The following is a 9,859-nucleotide window of genomic DNA, read 5'->3' as shown; positions in this document are numbered from 1 at the left end:
CCAAGTTCTCCAAGTGTGAGTTTTGGCTTAGTTCGATGGCATTCTTGGGGCACGTGGTGTCCACTAAGGGAATTAATGTAGATCCAAAGAAGATAGAGGCGGTCTAGAGTTGGCCCAGACCGTCTTCAACTACTGAGATTTGGAGTTTTCTCGGCTTGGCCGGATATTATCATCACTTTGTGGAGGATTTCTCATCCATTGCAGTGCCTTTGACCAAGTTGACCTAGAAGGGTGCACCGTTAAGGTGGTCGAAAGAGTGTGAGAAGAGCTTTCAGAAGCACAAGGCTACCTTGACCACAACTCTAGTTCTAGTTTTTCCTTTAGCATCAGGTTTTTATCCAGTGTAGTGTGATGCTTCTTGGATTAGTATTGGGTGTGTCTTGATGCAGGAGGGTAGAGTGATTTCTTATGATTCACGCCAATTGAAGCCCCATGAGAAGAAATACCATGTTCATGATTTGGAGTTGGCAACCATCATTCATACATTGAAGATTTGGAGGCAGTATCTATACGATGTGTCTTTTGAGGTATTTACGAATCATCGGAATCTCAGCACTAGTTCAAACAAATAGATCTAAATTTGAGGTAAGGGAGATGGTTAGATCTACTACAGGACTATGATATTACTATTCAATATCATCCCAAGAAGGCTAATGTAGTGGCTGGTGCCTTGAGTAGAAAGGTGGTGAGCATAGGAAGCCTTGCATTTATTCTAGTAGGTGAGAGATCGCTTGAATCAGATGTTTAGGCCTTGACCAATTAGTTCGTGAGATTAGATATTTTGGAGCCCAATCGGGTTCTAACTTGTGTGATTTCTCAGTCTTCCTTATATGATTGCATTAGAGAGCGACAGTATGATGATCCCCATTTGCTTGTACTTAAGAATAGGGTTCAACATGGTGATGCCAAGGAGGTTACTATTGGGGATGATGGGGTGTTGCAAATGCAGGGTCAGATTTATATGCCCAATGTGGATGCGTAACGTGAGTTGATTCTTGAGGAGGCCCACAGCTCGCGGTATTCCATTCATTCGGGTGCCGCAAATATGTATCAAGACTTGAGGCAACACTAGTGGAGGAGGATGAAGAAAGACATAGTGTGGTTTGTTGCTCGGTGCCTAAATTATCAGAAGGTGAAGTACGAGCATCAAAAACCGAGCAGATCGCTTCATAGGCTTAAGATTCCAGAGTGGATCGGTTGACCAATTCTTCGCATTTCATTCCAGTTGATTACTTATTCTTTAGGGCGGTTGGCTGAGATCTATATCCGCGATATTGTTCGCCTTCATGATATGCTGATGTCCATTATTTTAGATTGGGGCACCCAATTTACATTGCAGTTTTGGAGAGCATTGTAGCGAGAGCTAGGCACACAGGTTGAGTTGAGTACAACATTCTACCATCAAACGAACGGACAGTTCGAGCACACTATTCATATATTGGAGGATATGATGCGTGCTTGTGTCATATATTTCGATGATTTTGGGATCAGTTTCTACTGCTTGCAGAGTTTGCTTAAAATAACAGCTACCAATCGAGCATTCAGATGGCTTTGTACGAGGCCTTGTATGAGAGACGATGTTGTTCTCCGTTGGATAGTTTTGAGCCCGGTGAGGCTAGGCTATTGGGTACAGACTTGGTTCAAGATGCTTTTTACAAGGTTAAGTTGATTCAGGATCGACTTCGCATGGCGTTGTCTAGACAGAAGAGCTACACCAATCAAAAAGTTCGTGATATTGCTTACATGGTGGGAGAGAAGGTACTACTCAAAGTTTCACATGTGAAGGGTGTTATGAGGTTTGGAAGAAGGGGAAATCGAGCCCTCGGTATATTGGGCCTTTTGAGGTGCTTTAAAGAATTGGAGAGGTGGATTATAGGCTGCATTGCTGCCCAATCTATCGAGTGTTCGTCTAGTGTTTCATGTTTCCATGCTCTGGAAGTATGTCAGAGATTCGTCTCTTGTTTTGGACTTCAGTACGATTCAATTGGATAGTGAGTTGACTTATGATGTGGAGCCGGTGGCCATTCTGGATTGGTAGGTTTGAAAGTTGAGGTCAAAGAACATAGCTTCAGTGAAAGTACAGTGGAGAGGTCAGCCAGTCGAGAAGGCTACTTTAGAAACCAAATGGGAGATACAGAGAAGATATCCACGCCTATTTGAAACTCCGGGTATGATTCTAGACTCGTTTGAGGATGGACGTTTGTTTAAAATGGGATGATATAACGAATCGACCGGTCACTTTGAGTGTTGTAGCCTCGTTCCCTCATTTACTGCCTATTATATGCTCAATTATTGTTATGTGACTTGTCGGGGTGGTATGTTCGATGCAGGGAATGTTTCGTAATGAATTGGAACACTTAGTTCCAAGGATGGAAGCTTAAGGTTAAAGAATTGATCGGATGTTGACTTATGTATAAATAGATTTAGAATGGAGTTTTGATGGATCTGATAGTTGTGTATAGTGATTTTGGACTTAGGAGTGTGCTTTGATATTGATTTGGAGGTCCGTAGGTGAATTTGGCTTGAAATAGTGAAAGTTGAAAAATTAAAAGTTTGGAGAGTTGAGATGTTTGACCGAGAGTTGAATTTGTAGTTACTGGGCTTAGATTTTTGGTTCTGGAAGTTGGAATTGGTTTGTTGTATCATTTATGACTTGTGTGCAAAATTTGAGATCAATCGGAGTTGATTTGGTAGGTTTCAACGTCGATTGTAGAAGTTGGAATTCATTAGTTTTCATTAGGCTTGAATTGGGGTGTGATTTGTATTTTTGATGTTGCTTGATGTAATTTGAGGCCCCGACTAAGTTCGTATTATGTTTTAGGACTTGTTGGTATGTTTGGCTAAGGACCTGAGGGCTTCGGGTAGATTTTGGATGGTTAAAGGATCGAATTTGGCTTAAGTGTTATGTTGAGGTGCTTCAGGTCTGGTGTCATTGCACCTGCGGAGGGATTGGCCTCAAGTGCGGAGTTGCAGAAAGTGATGAGGAATAGAAGAGATTAGAGTGGTTTGGGAGGCTTAAGCCTCCAGAGTTCAGTGGAGAGAGTCCGAGGATGCTCAGGATTTTCTAGACAAGTGTCAGCTGATTCTTCGCACAACAGGTCTTTTGGACACTAGTGAGGTTGCATTCACTACATTTCACCTAACAGGGGCAGCCTATAGGTGGTGGCAGACCTATGAGTTGAGCAGGCCGCCCGGCGCAGCACCACTTACGTGGCATGAGTTCTCAGTTCTCTTCTTAGAAAAGTTTGTCCCACAGATTTGCATGGAGGAGTAGCATAAGCAGTTTGAGCAACTGCGTCATGAGGGTATGACAGTGACTCAGTATGAGATGAGGTTCGTAGATCTGACTTGTCATGCAGTGTGATTGGTTCCTACTGAGAGAGAGAGAGAGAGAGAGAGGATCAGGAGGTTCATTAATGGCCTCAACTATGGCCTACATTTCAGTTTGGCTCGAAAGGTTGAGACAAATGTTAGGTTCGACCAGGTGGTCGAGATTGCTAGGTGATTGGAGTCAGTTCATAGGCTTTAGCACGAGGAGCGAGAGGGAAAGAGGCCTCGTAGTTCAGGTGGTTTTAGTGGTACCTCATCTGGAGAACAATCACATCACAAGAGGGGACGTCCCTATAGACCCGCTCAAATGGCTCGTCCAGTTCATCATTGTGCATTAGCTAGTTATGTTTTCTACAGTACTCATCTGATTCAGTCATAATTTAATGCACTCCCAACTCAGAGTTCGTACCATGCTCCATCAGTTCAGTGTTCGTCAGTACCGAGTTAATGTTGTGGTTATTCTAGTTCTTGAGGTCATGTTCAGCCCTGCAACCATCCTTAGATCGAGTTTTCTTTAAGTGTGGGGATTTGGGTCATGTGATGAGTTATTTCCCCCGTCTTACCGGAGGTCCCGTTTAGTAGAGAGTTCATGCTACTACTTTTGCACCAGTTACTTTACCACCGCTTAGCCAGCTCGGGGTGGGACTCAACCAGTTTAGGGTCGCCCTAGAGGGGGAGAAGCAGCGGTCAGGATCGATGATATGCTTTTCCCGCCAGGCCAGAGGTAATTGCTTCCGATGCTGTGATCATATGTATTGTTTTAGTATGCCATAGGGATGGTTTAGTATTATTTGATCCTAGATCCACTTATTCATATGTGTCATTATAAAGCTCGTTATTTGGATACGTCCCATGATTTTTTAGTTATGCATGTTCATGTATCTACACCGGCAGGTGATTTTATTATTTGGACCGTGTGTATCTATCATGTGTGGTGACTATTGGGGTATTAAAGACGAGAGTTGATCTTTTACTTCTTAGCATGGTTGATTTTGATGTGAATTTAGGCATGAATTGGTTGTCAACATGTCACGCTATTCTGGATTGTCACGCAAAGACCATGATATTGGCGATGCTAGGGATGCCGAGGTTGGAGTAGAGAGGCTCCCTAGATTATGTTCATAGTAGAGTGATTTCATATTTGAAGGCTCAACAGATGGTTGAGAAGGGATGTCTATCCTATTTAGCCTTTGTGAGGGATGTTGGTGTTGATACTCCTACCATTGAGTCTGTTCTGATAGTGAGACCTTCTGGATGTATTTCCTGCAGTCCTATCGGACACGCCACCCAGAAGGGACAGATTTTCCTATTGATCTGGTGTCGGGCACCTAGCCTATTTATATTCCACCATATCGCATGGCACTAGCAAAATTGAAAGAGTTGAAGGAACAACTTCAGAAGTTGTTTGATAAGGGTTTCATCAGGCCTAATGTATTGCCTTGGGGTGAGCCGGTTCTTTATGTAAAGAAGAAGTATGGTACTATGCGGAGGTGCATTGATTATAGGCAATAGAACAAAGTTACAATTAAGAACAAGTACACACTACCGCGCATTGATGACTTATTTCACCAGCTTCAGGGTGCTAGAGTGTTTTTGAAGATTGATTTGAGGCCAAGGTATAATCAATTGAAGATTCGGGATTTTGATATTTTGAAGATGGCATTTAGGACCTGCTATGGTTAATATGAGTTTTTGTGATGTCTTTTGGACTGACGAATGCCCATGCAACGTTTATGCACTTGATGAATAGTGTATTCCAGTTGTATCTTGAATCATTCATCATTATGTTCATTGATGAGATATTGGTTTACTCATGCAACAAGGAGGATCATGAGCGACATCTGAGGATTGTACTACATACCTATAGGGAGAATAAGCCATATGCTAAATTCTCTAAGTTGATTCTCGAGGAGGCCCACAGTTCGCGGTATTCAATTCATCCGTGTGTCGATAAGATGTATCAGGATTTTAGGCAGCACTACTAGTGGAGAAGAGAAGAATGAATAAGGATATAGTAGAGTATGTGGCTCGGTGCTTGAACTATCAGTAGGTGAAGTACGAGCATCAGACGCCGAGTGGTTTGCTTCAGAGACTTAAAATTCCTGAGTGGAAGTGGGAGCGAGTTATCAAAGATTTCCTTGTTAGGATCCCATGTACTTTGAATAAATTCGACCCAGTGTGGATTATTGTGTATAGGCTGACCAAGTCTGCCCACTTCATTTCGGTTGTGACTACCTATTCTTTAGAGCGGATAGCTCAGATCTATATTCGCGAGATTGTTCATCTTCATGGCATGCCGGTGTCCATTATTTATGATCAAGGCATGTAGTTTACATCATAGTTTTGGAGAGCAGTGCAGTGAGAGTTGGGCACACGGGTTGAGTTAAGTACATCATTCCACCCCTAGATGGATGGACCGTCTGAGCGCACCATTCAGGTCTTGGACGATATGCTACGCACCTGTGTTTTGGATTTTGGGGTTTCATGGGATCAGTTCTTATCGCTTACAGAGTTTTCCTATAACAACAGCTGCCAATCGAGTACTCAGATGGCTCCTTATGAGGCCTTATATGGTAGGCAGTGTCATTATCTAGTTGGTTGGTTTCAGCCGAAAGAGACTATATTGTTGGGTACAGATTTGGCTCGGGATGCCTTGGAGAAAGTCAAGTTGATTCAGGATCAGCTTCATACAACACAATCTAGATAGAAGAGTTACACTGATCGGAAGGTTCGTGATATTGCAGATATGGTGGGAAGGTGTTGCTCAGAGTTTCACCCATGAAGGGTGTGATGAGGTTCGGGAGGATGGGCAAGTTGTGCCCTCGGTATATTGGCCATTTTGAGGTGCTTGAGAGGTTTTGAGAGGTGGCCTACAAGATTATATTGCCACCTAGTCTATCGGGTATTCATCTAGTGTTTCATGTTTCTATGCTCCAGAAGTACTATGGTATTCCATCACATGTTTTGGATTTCAGCACGGTTCAGTTAGATGAAAATTTGGCTTATGATGTGAGTCGGTAGCCATTTTGGATCAGTAGGCTCAAAAGTTGAGGTCAAAGAATAAAGATTCAGTGAAAGTTCAGTAAAGAGGCCAGTTAGTCGAGGAGGCTACTTAGGAGGATGATCGGGAGATGTAGAGCAGCTACCCATACCTATTTGATGTTCCAGGTATGATTCTAGACCCGCTCGAGGACGAACATTTGTTTAAGAATGGGAGAATATATATCATGACCCAAACTGGAGGACCATGACTAGCACCCGACCATACTTGCCGAGCACCAACGTACATTTTATCTAACCTTTTTTTATTATCTTTTAGGGTTGACGAGATCAATATAAATGGTAGAAACTACATATACGGTACGAGCTACCACGCTACCATGAAAGACTATACAACAAAAACCAGCCAACAAGGCATACCAAACTATACATGAGTCGACACCTATCTATGAGCCTCTAAATAAACATAAGTGCTGCAACATAGCCGGAACAGGGCCCCGACATACCCATAATGTCTATAACAAAAATGCATACTAAGACCACGGCAAGTCCGGAGAAGGGATCTCGCCAATCACTGCTGAACTGGACAACCTACTGTGGTGGGGGAGCTGCACCTGCCTATCTATCAGGGCCTGCAGCACGACATGCAGTGTCCACAAACAAAAGGACGTCAGTACGAATAAACTCTTGTCTTAAGACAGGGAACCATAAATATGAATAGTAATGTAAGCAGGGATAGAGAATATACAACCTGGAACATCTGAGTACCTCTGAGGGCTACTGACATGAAATGCATGATACATATGTATGTATACATAAACTTTTAAAACATACACCTCTGTGGGCATCATCATCATCATATCGTACCCAGCCATAATAGGCTCGGTAAAAAACGTACCCGACCATCATAAGGCTCGGTAAAATCGTACCCGGCCATGTGGAGCTCGGTAAATCCCAACTGATCAGTGGTTGCACAATAGGTGCCGTACCCGGCCGACTATAGCACGGCTCGGTAGAGTAAAATAGATACATATATATAATGCATGCTCGACTCATGGAATCACATTCTAAACCTTTCGGAGTGACGTAAGGTCAGTATCCTCTGTACACGGTATTAGGATTAACTCTTCACTATGAACCTTATAAGAATCAGGAAGTACCAACAACATTGATAACATAAGAATAAGAGAAGCAACATTAACATCAATCGTTCCATAAGAGGGAAAGCAATGTAAGTACTGCTAGCTTCTAAGAGTAGAGTATCTTTGGAAGCTCGTTCATTACATTATGTACAATCGGAGTCGTGCAAAAGAAGGAAAGGGTTAGCCTCACATACATTGTATATACTGCCCCAATCGCAAGCTATGCAATTGTCACAACTCCTTAGTCTACAATAACAGAAACGATACTATCGTTATCATTTAAGCGTCATAACTATTATGTATCAACCACAACCTGTTTTACGTTGAAACGGACAACACCTCCCCTATATATATGACTTCACACCATTCAAAAAAATCACCAAACAGCCTAAACAACATCAATAATAAACAAATTGAGCCTCCCAAAACAGTCCACACATAACCTAATTACATCATGCATACGACGGCCACCGTAGTCGTATCAAACGACCCAGAAATATTACGAATAACTATCAGCCCACAACCCTGCATATATATGGTGTTTCTACACACCCTTCCACCTCCAAAACTCCACAAAACAGTAGTAAAATACATAGCCCAACAGTAACACAAAACAGTCCACAAAACAGTCCGGTACAAGTGAATAACTCGAACACACGGCTTCCGATCACCGTCCCGTGAGTTCTTACATGTATAGAACGAATTACCATGAATTCACAGCAGAGAAAGATGTATGAAAGATGGAAGTAACTTACCTTGCTTGTTGGATAACTCAGCCCTTCCCTTGGTTCTTCAAACTCTAGGTTTTACCTTCAAATAGAACTTGAAAGAGAGGGAAAATCGATTAGGGTTTGTGTGGGATTTTTTTGGGGAGGAGTTGCAGGGGTTAACTTTGGTTTTGAGGGTCTAAAATATGGATGAAATAACTGAGTTCATAACCCCTTAAAAGTCCTCTCTTGGCCGACTTAGGTCTTTTAATTTTGTCCTATCATTTTGGCAAGTAGGTGATGCACCTACTTGTCATCTACCAATCTGCGCAGGCTTGCAAAAATATGAATATCTCTATACTCCGAGATCGTATTGACAAATGGTTTAATGAGTTGGAAACTAGACTCGTAGATCTTTAATTTGTTGGGTAGATCACCCCATAATTCCTTGTAAATTAGGAGAAAAGCTTAGAAACATTTAACCTAATGTTTAAGTAAAATTATGAACCTAAGTTGCGACAACGTTTGTCGACTTTTGTTTCATAACTCGTTTGACTTCAAGACTTATGATACGGATATTATATGATTCAAATACCTTAATACATGACCTCTTGAGTGTATTAAGAACCTCTAGGTTTACCTAAAAATACGAGTTACAACATCCTTGATTCGTTTAACTTCTAATACTTGTTAATCACCCTTATACACCCTTGTATCACTTAAGACCAACAAGATTAACTTCTTATCATCTCAAAGGTAATTCCTTCTTGGATTTATGTTAACTAATATATGGAATGAACTAACGCGTATGGATATGGGTTGTAACACCTTCCCCCCCTTTGGAACATTCGTCCTCGAATGTAAGGGTTCATGGGGAGTTTAAATCATCGTGGATTCCGGTCTAGTTTCTCCCATAAATAGAGGACAAACTTGCAAGCGGTTAACTCAACGTATGGCCTTACAAGAGTATGCAAAGCATTATGGACATTTACATTATCTACATATTGCCATTTTGTATTAAGGAAGAGTATTCTCAAGTTATTGCTTACCTCATAGAGCCATTTCACCTTCCAATGTATCATGTGTTCCACCAGCGTCCTTGTTATATTCATTCTGGAATAGGTACGGGTATTTAGACTTCATCTCCTCTTCTGCTTCCCATGTCATTTCTTCCATATTCTTGTTCCTCCACAATACTTTGATGGAAGCTACATCTTTTGTTCTCAGCTTGCGGACTTGTCGATCTAATATAGCCACTGGCACTTCTTCCTATGATAGGTCCTCTGTAACCTGTACATCTTTGATAGGGACGACTCGAGAAGGGTCTCTAATACATTTCCACAACATAGATACATGGAATACTGGGTGGACAAATTCCAATTCGGATGGCAATTCTAACTCATAAGCAACCTGTCCAATCCGTCGAAGAATTTTATACGGCCCGATATACCTTGGACTCAGCTTACCTTTCTTCCCAAAACGCATAATACCCTTCATTGGTGAGATCCTCAGGAAAACCCAATCACCAACCTCAAACTCCAGATCACGACGTCGGACATCGGAATAAGATTTTTGCCTGCTTTGTGCCATCCTCAATCGCTCCTGTATCACTTTCACCTTCTCAATAGCTTGGTGAATCAAATCTGGCCCATATAATTCTGTTTCACTAACTTCGAACCA

The sequence above is a fragment of the Nicotiana tabacum genome, chromosome 22 (genome assembly GCF_000715075.1).
Source record: "Nicotiana tabacum cultivar K326 chromosome 22, ASM71507v2, whole genome shotgun sequence".
Lineage (NCBI taxonomy): Eukaryota > Viridiplantae > Streptophyta > Magnoliopsida > Solanales > Solanaceae > Nicotiana > Nicotiana tabacum.
The sequence above is the reverse complement of the archived record's forward strand: the minus strand, read 5'-3'. Positions refer to the sequence as shown.